This window comes from Halichoerus grypus, chromosome 9, assembly GCF_964656455.1.
Source record: "Halichoerus grypus chromosome 9, mHalGry1.hap1.1, whole genome shotgun sequence".
Classification (NCBI taxonomy): Eukaryota; Metazoa; Chordata; class Mammalia; order Carnivora; family Phocidae; genus Halichoerus; species Halichoerus grypus.
Genome location: NC_135720.1, coordinates 144062434 through 144080174, shown reverse-complemented (window position 1 = coordinate 144080174; position 17741 = coordinate 144062434). Strand labels below are relative to the sequence as shown.

Sequence of the window (17741 nt, the reverse complement as noted above, 5' to 3'; positions counted from 1 at the left end):
GGCAGGGATGTCCCTTCATTCTGAAGGATGGGCTTTCCCCTCACGCTGAGCTGCCCCACCTTCAAACTCCTTATCACTGTCTCAAATAAAGAGAATTCTGCAGCAGTGGGCTTCCCTCGGTGTTTTCCCACCCCCATATTATGTCTGGGACGTCTTCCTCTCTCACTTGGTCCCTGCTTCCTCCGATCCCTCACCTAGCTCCTCAAACGCCCACCCAGACACCAGGTGGGGCTGGCCGCTGTGGACCGCTGTGAGGGGTGGACTCGGGCCTCCTAGAGCCCGCCGCCCCCCTCCCATTCCAGTCTCCTGGGGACCCACCCGCGAGGTAGCCTTGCTTTCTCGAAACAACAAAGACACAGACGTTCTTCTGCCTATAAAATTCCTGCTCATTGTTAAAAATCTAAAAACACATAAAAACAGGAGAAAAGTATACCAAAACCTCCTCCTAATCCGAGGAGTAGAGAACGTGCTGGGAAGCCCTGTGTAAAGGCTGTTTTATCACCATAGTTCAGTCTTTTATGTGAGGACAGATTTCAGAATATCGGAAACTAAGAGAAGCTGGTACGAGGAAGTGAAATGAAATAGCTGTTTTTCTTTTCCCTTTCAAAAATTACTTTGAACATATTTCAAATATTTTTTGCACTTTAAATTTTTTGTACTTTAAAATATTATTTTGCACTTGAAAAGTGGAATTTAAGTATCTGTGGTAACGTGAGACCCTGTAATCCTGTTGCGTACAAAACAGAATGATCCCGGACTTAAACTTTATTCAGGAACATGAAAACCAGGGTGACAAGGAAAGCGACTCCAGCTTTCAGAATGAACATGGGCACTCCAGAAGCCCTGGGACCACCAGCGTTCATGCGGTCCTCAGGGAAGACACAGTGTCTACGCAGTAACAGCCACGAGGGAGACCTGGGGTCTCAGCTCCGGGAGTGGGCTGCTTCTAAAATTCAGAGGTGGTAGACACACATGGAAAATTTTATCTTCTTGCATTGGGAATCTAGTAAGGAAAGAAAGTGGCAGTCTGTGGCCATACGCCCAGGATGAGACTTCCGTGGGACTCAGTAGGCACCAGCACATTCGTGAGGCAGTGAGGGGACCCCGGAGCCAGCTGGCGGTGGTGTGGAGAAATGGGTCTCATTGTTGAGTTTCTTCTGGGTCTCTGGTGTTCTTGAGAACCCCTGGGACCTTAGCAGTCCTCAGAAGGGGTCCAAATCTGTTACTGTTTTCAGATCAGAAGCGTCAGGGTCCAGGCGGTGGGTGGAGGAGGATGGGGGTGCACGGTGTATGGGTTCAGCCCAACCCAGAGAACTGCACTTGCTGTACGAAAGTGGATCCTCCAAGGGAGCAGCGTCCCCTGTCCCATGGAGAAGTCCTGAAGTAATGAAGGAGGGGGGCTCGGCTTCCACCGGAGGGCATTCTGCTGAGCATCCGCCAGAGGCTCCATCCTGTAGCCGCTCTGAGAGATCCAGGTTCCCTCCTCCTGATGCCCGCCAGGGGCTGACCCTGAACAGAAAACCAAGGTCGCTCCGGGGAGAGCCAAGGCCAGAGAAGTGGGAAACAAACTCCTTTGCTCAGGGAGGTGAGTGTAGCCGGGGGGCAGGTGTGGGGGCTGCAGGCCTGATCAGAATGTTGCCCACGATGATGATCACAATGAGGAGAATGTTGAAGTCTTCATAAAGGGAGGATCCGCAGATAAAGGTTCCCACTTCTCCCCTCCTCACCAACCCCTATAACGGCCCTTGGTCTCCAAGGAAAGCCACACACAGAACCTTCTGGAAGCGAGCAGACTGCCTAGGGCTGTCTTGGGAGCTCCGGTCCATCACGGTAGTGAGAACCTTCCTATTCTGTCACTGGGATCACCATGACCTCACTGGCATTATTACTCCTGCCGAATTTCTTCCTCGAACCAGAGGTTCCCACAAACTATCATGCCAGTTAGATAAACTTGAGCTAACTGATTCCAAAACCAGTGTTTTCACCTAAATCCACCCCATAAACCACCTAACAGGTGTCTAAAATGACGACTGCTCTGCTGGTCACAAAACCTTTGAGGAGGGTGCCTGGGCAGGACGGGGGCTTCTAAAGCCCAGAGAGCCGGGACTCAGACCCTCGCTAACAGCCTGCTCCCAGAGTTGCGAAGCAGCTCACTCCTGGAGGCGAGACCCCAACAGTCTCCCTCGTGGCTGTTACCGCATAGACGCCACGTCTTCCCTGAGGACCGCATGAACACTGGTAGTTTCTGGGCTTCAGGCGTGCCCGTGTTTGTTCTGGACGCTGGAGTCCCCAAGTCTGAGGAAGAGAGGGCCGAAGGCCATCGCGGGGAACGTCAGATGTTATCCTGCGGTCTCAGAAATCCTCCTCGACTTGGCTTCTGTTCCCAGAAGACAGAAGCCGAGACTAGGATCCAGGCACACACATTTCCCGAGCGGTTTCAGAAGAGGGAATCAGTGAAGCAGGATGGGGCAGAGGAAGAAAGAAGACAACGCGAGATTTCTGCTAGAGATTAGCTTCGGGATAAATCACACTACCCCTATTCCATCTTGAGGGAAGAGGGATGGCCTCTTGTAACTCCGGTCACTTACTGGCTCTGAGATCACCCATGGGCCCCACGGACACAACCTCCCAGAGGAGGTTGCTCCTTGGGCTGAAGGAGATTCTCCAAAGAAGGGCCGCTGTGAGCCCCCAGCAGCCAACACTCAGCACGGGCGGAGGGGGGGCACCACCCCACTAACGCAAACCTGCAGAAGGCCCTGGCGACTCCCTATTACCCTCCACAAACAATTTATTACTCAGATGAGTCCCCCGTAAAGGTCCTCATTCGCTCACGTTTTCCCTTTCTCATCCTCTGTCGATAGGGAATTAATTCTCGAAGGGATGTCCCCTGACCCCAAGCAACAGCATCACCTGAAAACTTGTTAGAAATGCAGTTTTTAGATCCCTCCTGGACTCACTGAATCAGCAGCTCTGCGGGCGAGAACAGCAATCTCTGGTTTAAAAAGCCTTCCCGGTGGTGCGAGGACACGCTAACATTTGGAGACCCCTGCCCTGGGGAATGGAAGGTGTGCAGAAAACATTGATATTGTGACACAGGATGAACGAAGGGAATGTTTGCTGTACTCTCCGGGGTTACTGGCGTCTCTGCTCAGCCTCGGCCACACTGTGTCCCCCGCTCGGCCAGCAGGTGTTCCTAGGACCCCAGGGTTGACATGGACAATTGGGCCACCCCCTTGGCTTTCAGTGTCCTCAGTCTCTGACTTTTGTGGTTTCCATGTGGGTCCAAATTCAAGGAGTATTTTCCGACAGACTTCCTCCTCGACCAGACTTTGCTCAGGCTCCTCTGATCCCCCTTCTCGACCAGGCCTGGACCTTGGCCAGCCTTTACCAAGAATCCTGCTAAGTCAGTGTATCTTCTGCCCTTGATACGTCATCTTAGTGGTGTTCTGTCCACTCCCCTCACTCTGCCTGTTGGCTGTAAGTCCCCACGTGTCCCTGCTGTCTTCAAAGCTGAGTTCAGTCTTGTTCCCCCACTGCCATTAAATAAAGTCTTCTTTACTGTTTTAACAAGTCAAAACAATTTCCCTTTAACATATCTTCCCAAAGACTCAGACCTACATTGTGATTTGGAGCCAAGGAGAAGTCCGACTTTCTCTTCTCCCTTCACCACCCCTCCAGCCCACTCATCCATTGCTCTGACTACAGAGCTTTTTCTTGCCCTTTCAAGTGTCAGGTCAGAAACGTTACTTTCTTTGGATCTGGGAAGTTCCTGAGAGAGATTCTGCACCCCCCGTCACCCCCCCAAATTTTCCCTATGAAACCACACAGACTACCCACCCTTTTATTCTTCTGCGAAAAAGGAAGAGCAACATACTTTTAATTCTTTCAGACACCCTTTGGCCTCTGAAATGCCGTGGCCTCAGCCCTGTGTGAAGCGTTTCATACCCTCAGGATGGCACCTGGAGCATACAGACAGCTCAGACCAATTTTTAGATGATAATTTCAGAGGAACTAAAGAAAAGATAACGGAGAATCTTTTTTCAGATCTTTCCTCTCTCTTTCCAATTTCCCCTTTTTCTATTTTTGGCCTCCAGCAGGCAAATCAATAGGAAATGAAATTGAGTGTCACCTGACAAATTGTTTTTGGAGAACCTGATACTCTGATACTTTGAGTCTGATACTCTAACCCTGACAGCCTGAGCCCGGGAGCTCTGTCTTCACCTACGAACCTCAGAATCAATCATATACAGGACAGTGGCAGCCTGCTCCAGAAACACAGAATGCTCAGCTTGATGGGCTCATGGAATAGGTATTCGCTGTGTTACTTGATAATATTCTGATATAGAAAATGGGAAAGCAAATTGGATGGATAAAGCCTACATAGATAAGCTAGGAGCTTTATGAGATAAAGGGAAAAATTCATAGGATGTGCAAAGTATAGATAATTCATAAGCAAGCTGCTGGTGAGATAGGCAGAATTCATAAATTGTGTTTAATATAGATACTAAGTACGTTAGTAACTTGGAAGAGACATTAAAGACAGATGGAATGCAAGCAGGAGTGTTACTTAGAAAGGAGTAGAAAGATGCATGGTAATCAAAACTCAATGACATTTGGCAGGGCAATTTTTCTATTCCCTTATTAGGGAAAACCTGAGTTTCAAACTGTGACTTCCCACCAAAGAGGGGAAATCATTTATGACTTTAATAGTCTAGGTACGCCTGGGTGGCTCAGTTGATTAAGCATCTGCCCTCGGCTCAAGTCATGATCCTGGGGCTCTGCTCTCAGCGGGGAGTCTGCTTCTCCCTCTGCCTCTGCTCACCCCCCATTCCCCCACCCTTGCTTGTGCTCTCTCTCAAATAAATGAATAAAAATCTTAAAAAGATAAAAAATATAACTTTAATAGTCTATTTAAGATTCTAATATAAAATTAAATAAAATACATTTTAATCGATGAGCATGTTCTAAGGGTTCTAAGGGTATCTCCTGGCTTCAACATATATGACTAACTTGCAAAGCTGTGTAGAAACCATGCTCTCTGTCTGTCATCAAGTTCTCCTGAAATCAGCCACTTTATGCCAGGACGGTTTTGCAAACCCTATCTACAAACTCTAGCCAAAATGTGAACTAACCTTAAACTCTCTATTTCTACCTGTCTTCACACAGTCTAAGAGAGGGTGGTTGGTGCGCGGAGTAGATACACGGTGTATGAGGCCCAGGAAAAAGCCTGTGCCAGATGATCCCTAATTGGATTATTCATCAGGAACCAAAGCTCACACCCCTCCTGCATTTTAAGAGGTACCCTCATTCCGGGGACAGAAGGTAGCACGAACGTGAGGATGAAAGTTACCGTAGAGTTTCGGGTGCCCTGGGGCGTGTGGCTCGCTCTGCCCCTTACAGATCCACCCGTCAGGCCACCCACTGTCTACAACTCCCCCTGTGCAAAAAAGAACAAACTTGGGACACTATATGCCACCAATTAGGATTGTTTTTCATAATTTTGGGGGCAAATTCAACCATCCTTTATGGTAAACTTGATCCAGAATTTTCTGCCCAGTCAAAAACTCAGATTTGTATCTATTTAGACTATAAGCTTCTCTAGAGACAAATATCAGATTAAAACTAGAGTTTTATCTTTGGACTCGCTGGCTCATTGATGGGTTAACTGAATTTACAGCAAAAACTCTCAATCACATCAAATTGTGATTTCGCAGGAGTAGGTTCCATTAGAATGCTCTACTAGTGTTGTGATGGCCACCGTTAGTTACGAAAGGGTTCCTATCTGAGCCCGAACGCGGTGACACCACATTCACTTGATGAATACGTGCATGAGGAGGGAGGGAGCGGTGGAAAGTCATCTGGGGTGATTCTCCAGTTTCTAGACTGTGGTGCTAAGGAGGAGAAAAGCAGTAACGGGAAGGACTGGGTGCGTCCAAGCCTCTGTGAGACAATACGGTGGAAATGTCTTTTAGGCAGCTGTGTATACCCTATGAAATTCTATGTGAGAAAGATATTGAGAAGTCATCAGCCTATTTTGGATAGTTTGAAGATGTGAATTATGGAATCGTATGAATATTCTCTCAGAGAAAAGTAGGACAATGAAAGATGGAACCTAGAAAATAGCAACATTAAAAGGGTGATTCTCTCTAGGTGCCTGGTTGGCTCAGTCAATGGAGCATGTGACCCTTGATCTAGGGGTTGGAAGTTCGAGCCCTACATTGGGTGTAGAGAATACTTTAAAAAAAAAAAATCTTTAAAAAAAAATAATAAAAGGGTGGGGGCGCCTGGGTGGCTCAGTTGGTTAAGCATGGGACTCTTGGTTTTGGCTCAGGTCATGCTTTCCTGCCCCACATGGGGCTCCCCACTCAGTGCGCAGTCGGCTTGAGATTCCTTCTCCCTCTGCCCCTCCTCCTGCTCAGGGTGACCCGCACTCCCTCCCCGACGTCGCACCCCCGCGGTGACCCGCACCCCTCCCCGAGGTCGCACCCCCCCAGTGACCCCTACCCCCCGGTGACCCCCACCCCCCGCGGTGACCCGCACCCCTCCCCGAGGTCGCACCCCCCAGTGACCCCCACCCCCCGGTGGCCCCCACCCCCCGCGGTGACCCGCACCCCCTCCCGGAGGTCGCACCCCGTCCCCGAGGTCGCACTCACGCATGTGCATTCTCTCTTTCTAAAAACTAACTAAATAAAATCGCTCTACAAAAATAAAATTCTAAAGTTTGGGACTCCAAATCACGACCAAAGATATGAAAACAGGGGAAATATGGGAAGAGCTTGGATTCGAGTTTGTTTTTTTAACTGGGTCTCATTTATCCTTAATTTAGTGTGATAAAGACATCTTTGCCTTTGCTTCCGCCAAACCATCAACTCCCGAGGAGGCGAAGGACCACGGAGGGAGAGCGGGAGGGCTGCTCCTAGACCGCTCGCTGGCTTTCGCGCAAAGTGACTGGCGGGTGGGATTCGGATCTGCCTGAGACTGGAGACGTGAGCCCTCACGCAGCGCTTTGGGCCGCTTAGGCACCTGACTTCAAAAAACAAAAAAAAAAAGCAAATTCTTTCAGAGCTATTCCAACGTTGCAGAGACACAAAGGAGGTCAAACGCGGGTGGAATTTGTGTGCATCCCCTACGGCCTTTCACACGGGCGTCGGGAACCGCATGGCCTTCCAGCAGGAACCACGAGAGTCAGAATCGTGTGCTGGGTGACCCTCCTGACCCCACCGAGTGGACCCCAGGTGCTGGTCCCCCCGACGCTCGGTCCGGAGCCGAGTGCCCAGCACAGACGAAGACGCAGCTGTCCTGCAGCCCGACTGTCCCCTGCCCGCGGGGCGGCGGAGCACGCAGGTGTGGAGGCGGCGAGGGCCGGGATGCTATCCGCTCCCGGCGCTGCTCCCGGCGCTGCTCCCGCCTCCCCCCGCCGCCCCCCGCCGCCCCGCGTCCCGGCGCCCGAGTCCAGGCCCCTCCCCCCGCCCGCAGGACGCCGTGCCTCCCGCCCGCGCGCAGCACGACCCGCTTCCAGCCCCTGCGCCCCACTCGCCGCGCCAGCGGTGAGACCTCCGGGAGGGGGTGCGGGTCACCGCGGGGGTGCGACCTCGGGGAGGGGGCGCGACCTCGTGGAGGGGTGCGGGTCACCGCGGGGGTGGGGGTCACTGGGGGGGTGCGACCTCGGGAGGGGGTGCGGGTCACCGGGGGGGTGGAGGTCACTGGGGGGGTGCGGGTCACCGCGGGGGTGCGACCTCGGGGAGGGGGTGCGGGTCACCGCGGGGGTGGGGGTCACTGGGGGGTGGGGGTCACTGGGGGGGTGCGACCTCGGGAGGGGGTGCGGGTCACCGTGGGGGGTGGGGGTCACTGGGGGGGTGTGACCTCGGGGAGGGGGGTGCGGGTCACCAAGGGGGGTCGGGGTCACTGGGGGATGGGGGTCGCTGGGGGGTGCGACCTCGGGGAGGGGGTGCGGGTCACCGGGGGGGTGCGACGTCGGGGAGGGGGTGTGGGTCACGGGGGGTGGGGGTCACTGGGGGGTGCGGGTCACCGGGGGTGCGCGGCCGGGGTTGGAGCGGAGAAGGCCTTCCATTCTTCGCGAGCTCATTTTCGGAACTGTCCGAGTCTGAAACAGCCCGAGAGGAACAGAAGTGGACGCGATGCGGGAAAGAATCAACGGATGGCTCTTTCGCATCGTTGGATGTTTCCAGGGTTCCCACATCCCCCCCCAGCCCCGCGCTTGTCCTGAGAGGCTCCCCTGGGAAGCCGTTCCCGCGGAGGGCCGGCCGGACGCCTGCCGCTGGGGCTCCCCCGACGCCCCTCCTCCGCGCGGGGACAGGCGCGGGTCGTGCGCACACCCGGGGAGCTCTCCGCGCCCCTTCCACTGGGATGTTGCGCAGACCGGCTGCGTTACGCCGAGCCTCGACGTCCCTTTACAGTTATAAATAGTTCTTCCCCCCAGCGGTCCTCACCGCACGCCGCATGGCCTCGACTTTCTCTAACGCCCTTTCTCGGGCTCATAGAAAACTCCGGCCTGCGGCTGCCCGCGCCCACGACTCGGCCTTCGGTGTCTCCCGCCCCCGCGCGCCCCGCGGAACGCGCGTCTCTGCAGCCGCAAGGTTTCTGAAGGCGGCCGGAACCCCGACGGTGCGGGGGCATGTTTCCCCGAGTCCAAGGACAAGGAGGTCGATTCGGCTGCGTGCGGGCTCTCAGGTGGCTCCATGGCTTAGCTGGTTAAAGCGCCTGTCTCGTAAACAGGAGATCCTGGGTTCGACTCCCAGTGGGGCCTGGCCTTTTCTCGGGAAGCGAACCCTTCCTGAGAACCATTTTATGTAGGCGAGTTAACGTGCGTCAGTCCCACTGATCCCCGACAAATCTCACCGAACTTACAGCGCCGGCACCCAGTCACATATATGACAAGCTGTTGGGTTGCAGCTTGCTCGAATTCCTTACTCCCGAAGAGTAAGGAGGTGACAATTCAAATGCAAACCACTGCCAAGGAATGCGTGTGACCTGAACCTCCATCACGTTTCGTGTGCGTTTTACCCGGTTTCTGAGCACCTACAGCGTGTTACAGTTTAAAGCACCCAGACATGTAGGTATGTGTAATCTCTCTAGATTCCAACTATCTCCAGCTCTATAATGATTTCATAACATAAGAGAAATGAATGAACGATGATGCCACTATTCACTACAAAGAAAAAAGAGGATGTTTGCAGGGGCATGCTTGCCATTTTGAGAAGGAAGAATAATTATGATCCTTGTTAATCCTCCTAAGGAAACTTTAGGAATAATGATCAACTGCAAGCTAGTGTGCCCTGGGCACACTCCCAGGGCAAGGACAAAGTTGCTGTGGGAAAAGAGCAGGTTGGAGAATTCTTTTTTTTTTTTAATTTAATATAATTTAATTTTTTTTTCATTATGTTGAGTTAGCCAACATATAGTACATCATTAGTTTTTGATGATCAATGATTCATTAGTTGTGTATAACACCCAGTGCTCATCACATCCCGTGCCCTCCTTAATGCCCATCACCCGGGTACCCCATCCCCCACCCTCTCCCTTCTGTAACCCTCAGTTTGGTTCCCGGAGTCCAGAGTCTCCCATGGTGTGTTTCCCTCTCTGATTTCTTCCCATTCGGTTTTCCCTCCCTTCCCCCATGGTCCTCTGTGCTATTCCTTATGTTCCACATATGAGTGAAACCATATGATAATTTATTTTCTCTGCTTGACTTATCTCACTTAGCATAATCCCCTCCAGTCCCATCCATGTTGATGTAAAAGTTGGGTATTCATCCTTTCTGATGGCTGAGTAACATTCCATTGTATATATGGACCACATCTTCTTTATCCATTCATCTGTTGAAGGGCATCTCGGCTCTTTCCACAGTTTGGCTATTGCGGACATTGCCGCTATGAACATTGGGGGGCAGGTGCCCCTTCTTTTCACTACATCTGTGTCTTTGGGGTAAATACCTAGTAGTGCAATTGCTGGGTCATAGGGTAGCTCTATTTTTAAAGTCTTGAGGAACCTCCACACTGTTTTAGGTTGGAAAATTCTGCCAGTTACCTAGGGTGGTGTGTTTCAGCCCTGGGGATTTATGGCACTTCAGTGCGTTCTTGTCTCCCATCCTTTCATCCACTAACCCAGTAACATTCACTGCTGATCTTTTATATGGCAGGTTTCTTTCTCTTTCTTTTTCTTTCTTTCTTTCTTTCTTTCTTTCTTTCTTTCTTTCTTTCTTTCTTTCTTCTTTCTTTCTTTCTTTTCTTCTCTTTCTTCTCCTTCTCCCGCCCTTTCTTTCTGTCTAGTTGCAAGGTTTTTTCCCCTTGTGATGAGAACTTTTAAGATTTACCCTCTTAGCAACTCTCAAATATATAATACAGTATTGTTAACTGTGGTCACCATGCTGTACCTTACATCCGCAGGACATATTTATCTCATAATTGGAAGTTTGTATCTTTTGTCCACCTTCACCCATTTCGCCCCATCCCCCATCCCCAGCTCTGGTAAGCACCCAGGCATATTTCTAAGAGCAGGAAATACAGCAGTGAACCCAGCTAACAAAAATCACTGCTGTCATGGATGGTACATTCCAGTAGGGGTGACACAGAAAATAAAGAAATGAATATGTAAAATCGTAAGTATATGAGATGCTGATGAAGTCCATGGAGAAAGATAAGCAAGAAAAGAAAATAGGGAGTATATAGGATGGGGGCAGTGTAATCAGAGAATGTTATCCTGTCTCTTGGAGAATATCATGGGCAAATGTTTCAAAATTGTTTTTTAAGTTTTTAATAAGACATAGTCACAAAGTGGCTACTGTATTACTCTAAGTACCATACATAGCAAGAATAAACAATCAGCAAACTGTTCCCCAGCTAAGTCTGGACCTCACCTCTGTTCATTTTGATTAGGACTTTATTGAACTAGGCCACACTGAGTTCAAACCTCAGCTGCTCCACCTGATAGCTAAGGGACTTTCGGCAAATTACTTCACCTCAACGGGCATCACTCTCCTCAAATGAGAGATGGAAATAGCAATAGGTGTACATAACAGAGTTTATGGGAGGACTTGGTGAGTAAAGACACATAGAATATTTTAGAAGGGCATCTGGCACATAAATAAGCAATCAGTAAGATTCACCATATTGTGTTTATTATTATTATTATTATTATTATTATTTATTGAATTGTTGAGTGTCAAGTGTTTAACCCTTGCAATAGCACTCTAAGGTATTATCCTAAATTTATAGACCAAGGTTCCAAGCACGTTGTGGGTTGAATTGTGTTCCCCCAAAATATATGTTGAAGTCCTAACTTCTTGTACCTGTGAATGTGACCTTATTCGGAAATAAGACTTTTGAAGATGTAATCAAGTCATGATGAGGTCACACCAGATTAGGATGGGCCATAATCCAGGGACTGGTGTCTTTAGAAGAGGAAGGAAAAGAGATTTGGACACAGAGACCCAGATATACAGGGAAGAAGGCCGCATGAAGACAGAGGCAGAGATTGCTATTATTTGACCACAAAGGAGCACCAAGGATTGCCAGAACCACCAGAAGCTAGAAGAGGCATGGAAGTGTTTTTCCTTAGAACCTTGAGAGGGAGCATGGCCCTGCCCACAGCGTGATTTTAAACTCTGGCCTCCAGAACTATGAGAGAATAATTTTCTGTTGTCTTAAGCCATCCTATTTGTACTACTTTGTTATGGCAGCCCTAGGAAACTAAGACAAAGCATTAAAACAAAATTAGTGATTTACACTAGCAAATAAATATATAATTTTTCCTAAATTGATAGATAACATATGGGGCATTCATACTTCACTTTCAAGTTTCAAACCCAGAGTATCTCCCACTTACCTAGTTGTTTTATGGTAATACATGATCTTGATCTACCCCCCCACCCTGTTTCTTCCCTCTTTCCAGGTTTTGGTTTTTTACAGGACTCCACACCCTGTGACCATCTCCACTGACTTAACCTTGACTATTTGGAGACATCTAATAGAATAGATGATCACTCCATTACCAGCTACAGCCAATAACTGAGGGATGGGAGGGACAGGCAGGGAAGTCCAAACCCCTTAACTCAGTGACCACTCTGCTTTGTTATGTATACTCAAGACTCCCCTCCCTGTCCCATGGGTCAGGCTAAGGCTAGACTTTATCCAAGCCTACATCTTTGCTTTGCTATTCCGCCTTCCGCATTCTGAGGATCACTCCCCCAGTAAGTCACATACTCCTGAAGCCCCCTCTGAGGGTATGCTGTAAGGACCTAAGAAACTTGCTTTGGAAGGTTTTTTTTTTTACTGATCCTTCATATTCGATCAATTGAACAAAGTTTTCCTATGGAAACGTTCAACCCAAGAGCTTTAGATCTGAGGAGGGCATTCACATTGTGTACCAGATCCTGATCATGAGACCTTTTGAAAATTCAAGGTTTTGACATAGAACAGGAGGGGTATTAAGAAAATTGGTGGCTGACTGACCTTTATTGTTGCACTATTATCATTCTGTTTACAAATGAGAAAATAATCAACAAGCTTGAGAAAATGTTAATAGAAACTTCCAAAACTGAAATTCAAAGAGAAAAAAAATGAATGAAAAAGGCAGAACAGGATACCCAAGAACTATGGGGAAATCACAAAAGGTATAACATATGCTTAATGGGAAATAAGAAGAAGAAAGAGAAAAGGGAACAGAAGAAATATTTGAATTTCTTTCTCAATAATGACTGAGAATTTCCCAAACTAATGATAGATACCAAACCACATTTCCAGGAAGCTCAGAGACACCCAGTATGAGTGGAGTGAAATATTTAAAGTGTTAAAAGAAAAGAATTACCATAATTTTGTGCCCAGTGAAATTATCCTTCAAAAGTTAAGGTGCAATAAGGGCTTCCTCAAAAAAAATTTTTTTGGGGTAATTTGTAGCCTGTAGAACTGTCTTGCAAGAACGGTTAAAAGAAGTTCTTTAGAGAGAAGGAAATAATATAGGTCAGAAACATGGATCTGTATAAAGAAAGGAAGGGGAGCGACTGGGTGGCTCAGTCGGTTAAGTGTCTGCCTTCAGCTCGGGTCATGATCTCAGGATCCTGGATCGAGCCCCATGTCCAGCTCTCTGCTCAGCGGGGAGCCTGCTTCTCCCTCTCCCCCTTCCTGCCGCTCTCCCTGCTTGTGCTTGCTCTCTCTCTGTCAAGTAAATAAAATCTTTTAAAAATAAAAAAATTGAAAAACCCAATATCTTTCATGAACATATATGTAAAAATTGTCAACAAAATATTAGCCAATTGAATCCAGCAATGTATAAAAAGACCTCTACACCCAATTGAGATTTATTCTCAGTGTACAAGCCTGGTTCAATCTTGAAAAATCAATTAAGGCAATCCATCACACCAACAGGCTAAAGAAGAATCACATGATCATCTTAATAGATGCGGAAAAAGCATTGACGAAACCCAATACTCATTCATAATAAAATCTCTTAGCAAACTAGGAATAGAGGGGAACTTCCTCAGTTTGATGAAGATCATCTACAAGAAACCTACTACTAACGTCATACTTGTTGACAAGAAACTAAGATCTAGGATGCTTTCCTGCTCGAAACAGGAACAAGATACCACTATCAGCACTCCTATTCAACATTGTGCTGGAAATCCTAGCTACTGCAAGAAGATAGTAAAGGAAATAAAAATATAGAGATGGGGGAGGAAATGAAACTGTCTTTGTGTACAGCTGATACGATTGTCTACATAGAAAATCCCAAAGCATCAAAAAGAAAAACTCATGAAACTAATAAGCAAACTATGGAAAGGATAAAGGATACGAAGTTAATATGTAAAAATCAACTGTGTCTTATAGACCAGCAATGAACAAGGGAATTTGAAATTAAAAACACAATATCATTTATATTACCACTAAAAAAAAGAGAAACCTTATGTATAAATCTAACAAAATATGTATGGGATATATGAGGTAAACTACAAAACTCTGATATAAGAAAGAAAAGATCTAAATAGATATTCCATATATATGGATAAAGGGCCTCAATATTATCAAGATGTCAGTTCATCCCAACTTGATCTATAGATTCAGTGCAATCCCAATCAGAATTGCAGCAAGTTATTTCATGAATATTGACAAACTGATTCTAAAGTTTATATGTAGACACAAATGACTCAGAACAAGCAACGCAAAATTGAAGAACAAAGTTGGAGGACTGTCACTACTTGACCTCAGATTTACCATAAAGTGACAGTAATAAAGAGTGTGGTGTTGGTGAAAAAAATAGACAAACCGATCAATGGAGCAGAAGAGAGAGCCCAGAAATAGACCCGCATAGTCACCTGATCACCGAGGAAAGGCAGTACATGGGGCAAAGATAGTCTCTCCACAAATGGTGCTGGAAAAACTGGATGTCCACATGCAGAAAAAAAAAAAATGAATCTAGTACAGAACTAGACACAGACCTTATGCCTTTTACAAAACTTAACTCAAAATGGATCCTAGACCTAAATCTAAAATGTAAGACCATGAAATTCCTAGAAAGTAACACAGAGGAAAACAGGTGACTTTGGGTTTAGTGATAACTTCTTAGGTACAACACCAAAAACATGATTCATGAGAGGAAAACGTGATAAGTTGGACTTCATGAGAATTTAGAATTTCTGTTCTGCAAGACACTGAGAAGAAAATGAGAAGACACGCCACAGACTGGGAGAAAATATTTGCAAAAGCCATATCTGAGAAAGGACTGTCACCCAACATATGCAAAGAACTCTTAAAACACAACAATAAGAAAAGAAACAACTGAATTTCTACTATTTTTCCCATGTACTCTTTAATCCCTACACCCTCTTTACCCCACTCACCCACCTCCCCTCTGGCAACCATCAGTTTGTTCTCTATAGTTAATAGTCTGTTTCTTGCTCTCTCTCTTGTTTTCTCTTTTTTTTTTTTCCCCCTTTGCTCATTTGTTTTGATTCTTAAATTCCACATATGAGGGAGATCATATGGTATTTGTCTTTCTCTGACTGACTTATTTTGCTTAGCATAATACTCTCTAGCTCCATCCATGTCGTTGCAAATGGCAAGGTTTCATTTTTTCAAGGCTGAGTAATATTCCATCGTATGTACAAGCCACATCTTCCCTATCCATTCATCTATCAGTAGACACTTGGCTGCCTCCATAATTTGGCTATTGTTGATAATACTGCAATAAACATAGGGGTGCATGTATCCTTTTGAATTCGTGTTTTTATATTTTTTTAGGTAAATACCCAGTAGCGTGATTCTTGGATCAGAGGGTAGTTTTATTTCTAGATTTTTGAGGAACCTCCATACTGTTTTCCACAGTGGCTGCATCACTTCCCATTCCCACCGACAGTGCAACAGGTGTTCCTTTTTCTGCACATCCTCGCAAACACTTACTCTTTCTTGAGCTGTTGAGCTGATTCTGACAGGTGTGAGGTGATATCACATGGTAGTTTTGATTTGCATTTCCCTGCTGATCAGTGATGTTGAGCATCCTTTCATGTGTCTGTCAGCCACCTGTAAGTCTTCTTGGGAGAAATGTCTGTTCGTGTCTTCTGCCCATTTTTTAACTGGGTTATTTGTTTGTGCGTGTCGAGTTTTGTCAGTTCTTTGTATATCTTGGATACTAACCCTTTATCAGATATGTCATTTGCAAATATCTTCTCCCATTCACTTGGTTGACTTTTAGTTTTCTTGATTGTTTCCCTTGCTGTGCAGAAGCTTTTTTTTTTTTTAATTTTGATGTAGTCCCAAACAACTCAATTTTTTAAATGTGCAAAGATCTGAACAGACAACTCAACCAAGAAGATACAGAGATGACAAATAAGCATATGGAAAGATGCTCAACACCATATGTCATCAGGGGATTGCAGACGAAAACAGCAGTAAGATACCACTAGATAGCTCTGAGTATGGCCCAAATCCAATACCCTGACAACACCAGTTGTTGGTGAGGATGTGGAGTCATAGGAACTCTAATTCATAGCTGGTGGGAATGCAAAATGGTGCAGCCACTGTGGAAACAGCCTGGCAGTTTCTTACAAAACTAAACATAGTCTTGCCATATGACCCAGCGGTAACGCCTCTCCGCACTCACCCAAGTGAACTAAAAGCTTACAACCACACAAAAGTCTGTACACAAATCTTTATAGTAGCTTTATTTATAATTGCCCAAACTTGGAAGGAACCGAGTTGTCCTTCATTAGGTGAATGGATAAACAAACAGTGGTACATCCCTACAGTGCCATATTATTCAGTGATAGAAAGAAATGAGCTACCAAATCAAAAAAGACATGGAAGAATCACAAGTACATATTACGAAGTAAAAGAAGCCAATCTGAAAAGCCAATCGTCTTGTTTGATTCCAACATTATGAAAATGCAAAAGTATGGAGACAGTTAAGAGGTCAGTGTTGCAAGGGGTTCTGGAGGAGGGAGGGAAGGATGAATATGGGGAACACGGGAGGTGTTTAGGGCCAGGAAAATATTATTTTGTATGATACTGTATCAGTAGATACATGTCATTACATATTTGTCAAAACCCATAGAAAGTTCAATGCAAAAGTTGAATCTTACTAGAAACTGTGGATTTTAGTTAATAATAATGTATCAATATTGGCTCACCAATTATAATAACAAAGGCACCAGCCTAACGCAAGATAATAATAGAGGAAATTGGTGGAGGACACAAACTTTTGTGTAAGATGGAAACTATACTTTTTGCTCAATTTTTTCTATAAACCTAAAACTGCTCAAAAAACGTAAGGTTTTAAAAACGTCTAAAAAGATAATGAACTGTTTAAAGCAAATAAAAAAATGTTTTTTTCTTGAAAGACTAAAAATACAACTATCACATGACCCAGCCATTACACTGGTGGTTACTTATCTCAGAGAATTGAAACTTACATCACATGAAGCCTGGATACGAATGTTCATAGAAGTTTTATTTCTAATAGCATAAAACTGGGAGTCCAAAGGTCCTTCAGTGGGTGGGTAGTTAAACCGTGGTCTATCCATACCATGAAATACCACTCAGCTGTAAGAAGGAATGAGCTAGTGGTAATATGAGACATACATTAATCTCAAAATAATTATGATGAGGGAAAGAAGCTAATCTACAAGGATATATACTATGTTATTCCATTTAATAAAAATTACAGAAAATACAAACTAATCTATGGTGACCAACAGAAAAATGGTTTGCAGGGGACAGGGTGGGGACAAGAGAAGGATTGATTACTGGGCAGCCTAAAGTACTTTGGGAAGTAATGGATACACTAGAACCTGGATTTCAGTGATGCTCTTATGTGTGTAATCATACCACAAAACTAAAAAATTTGCTCGTTTGAATACATTCAGTGCAGTGCATATGAACTGAGCCTCAGTAAATGCTGTAGCCCACCCTTTTTTTTGACAGATAGAGAGTGCATGCACACCCAAGCAGGGGAGGAGGGGCAGAGGGAGAGGAAGAGAGAGAAGCTTAAGCACACTCCCCACTGAACGCAGACCCCGTGCAAGGCTTGATTTTACAACCCTGAGATCATGACACTGAGATCATGACCTGAGCCCAAATCAAGACTCAGGTGCTTAAAGGACTGAGCCACCCAGAGGCCCCTGCACCTCCCTTTTAAAAAAAGGAATGAAGGGACACCTGGGTGGCTCAGCCGGTTAAGCATCTGCCTTTGGTTCAGGTCAGGATCCCGGGGTCCTGGGATGGAGTCCCTTGCTC

General features: G+C 46.3%; 1 long non-coding RNA gene and 1 other non-coding gene across 2 annotated transcripts in view; one reads left to right on the top strand and one right to left on the bottom strand.

Annotated features, from left to right (window-relative positions):
- Positions 1 to 6806: 6806 nt before the first annotated feature.
- LOC118533782 (uncharacterized) overlaps positions 6807 to 17741 on the bottom strand; it is a 36787-nt gene continuing 25852 nt past the window's right edge. The window contains exon 3 of the long non-coding RNA XR_004916377.2: positions 6807 to 7027. This is a non-coding gene — a long non-coding RNA (uncharacterized LOC118533782). The remainder of the gene's footprint in view (positions 7028 to 17741) is intronic.
- On the top strand, positions 8694 to 8767 carry TRNAT-CGU (transfer RNA threonine (anticodon CGU)). The gene has a single exon. It is a non-coding gene; the product is annotated as a tRNA-Thr (tRNA).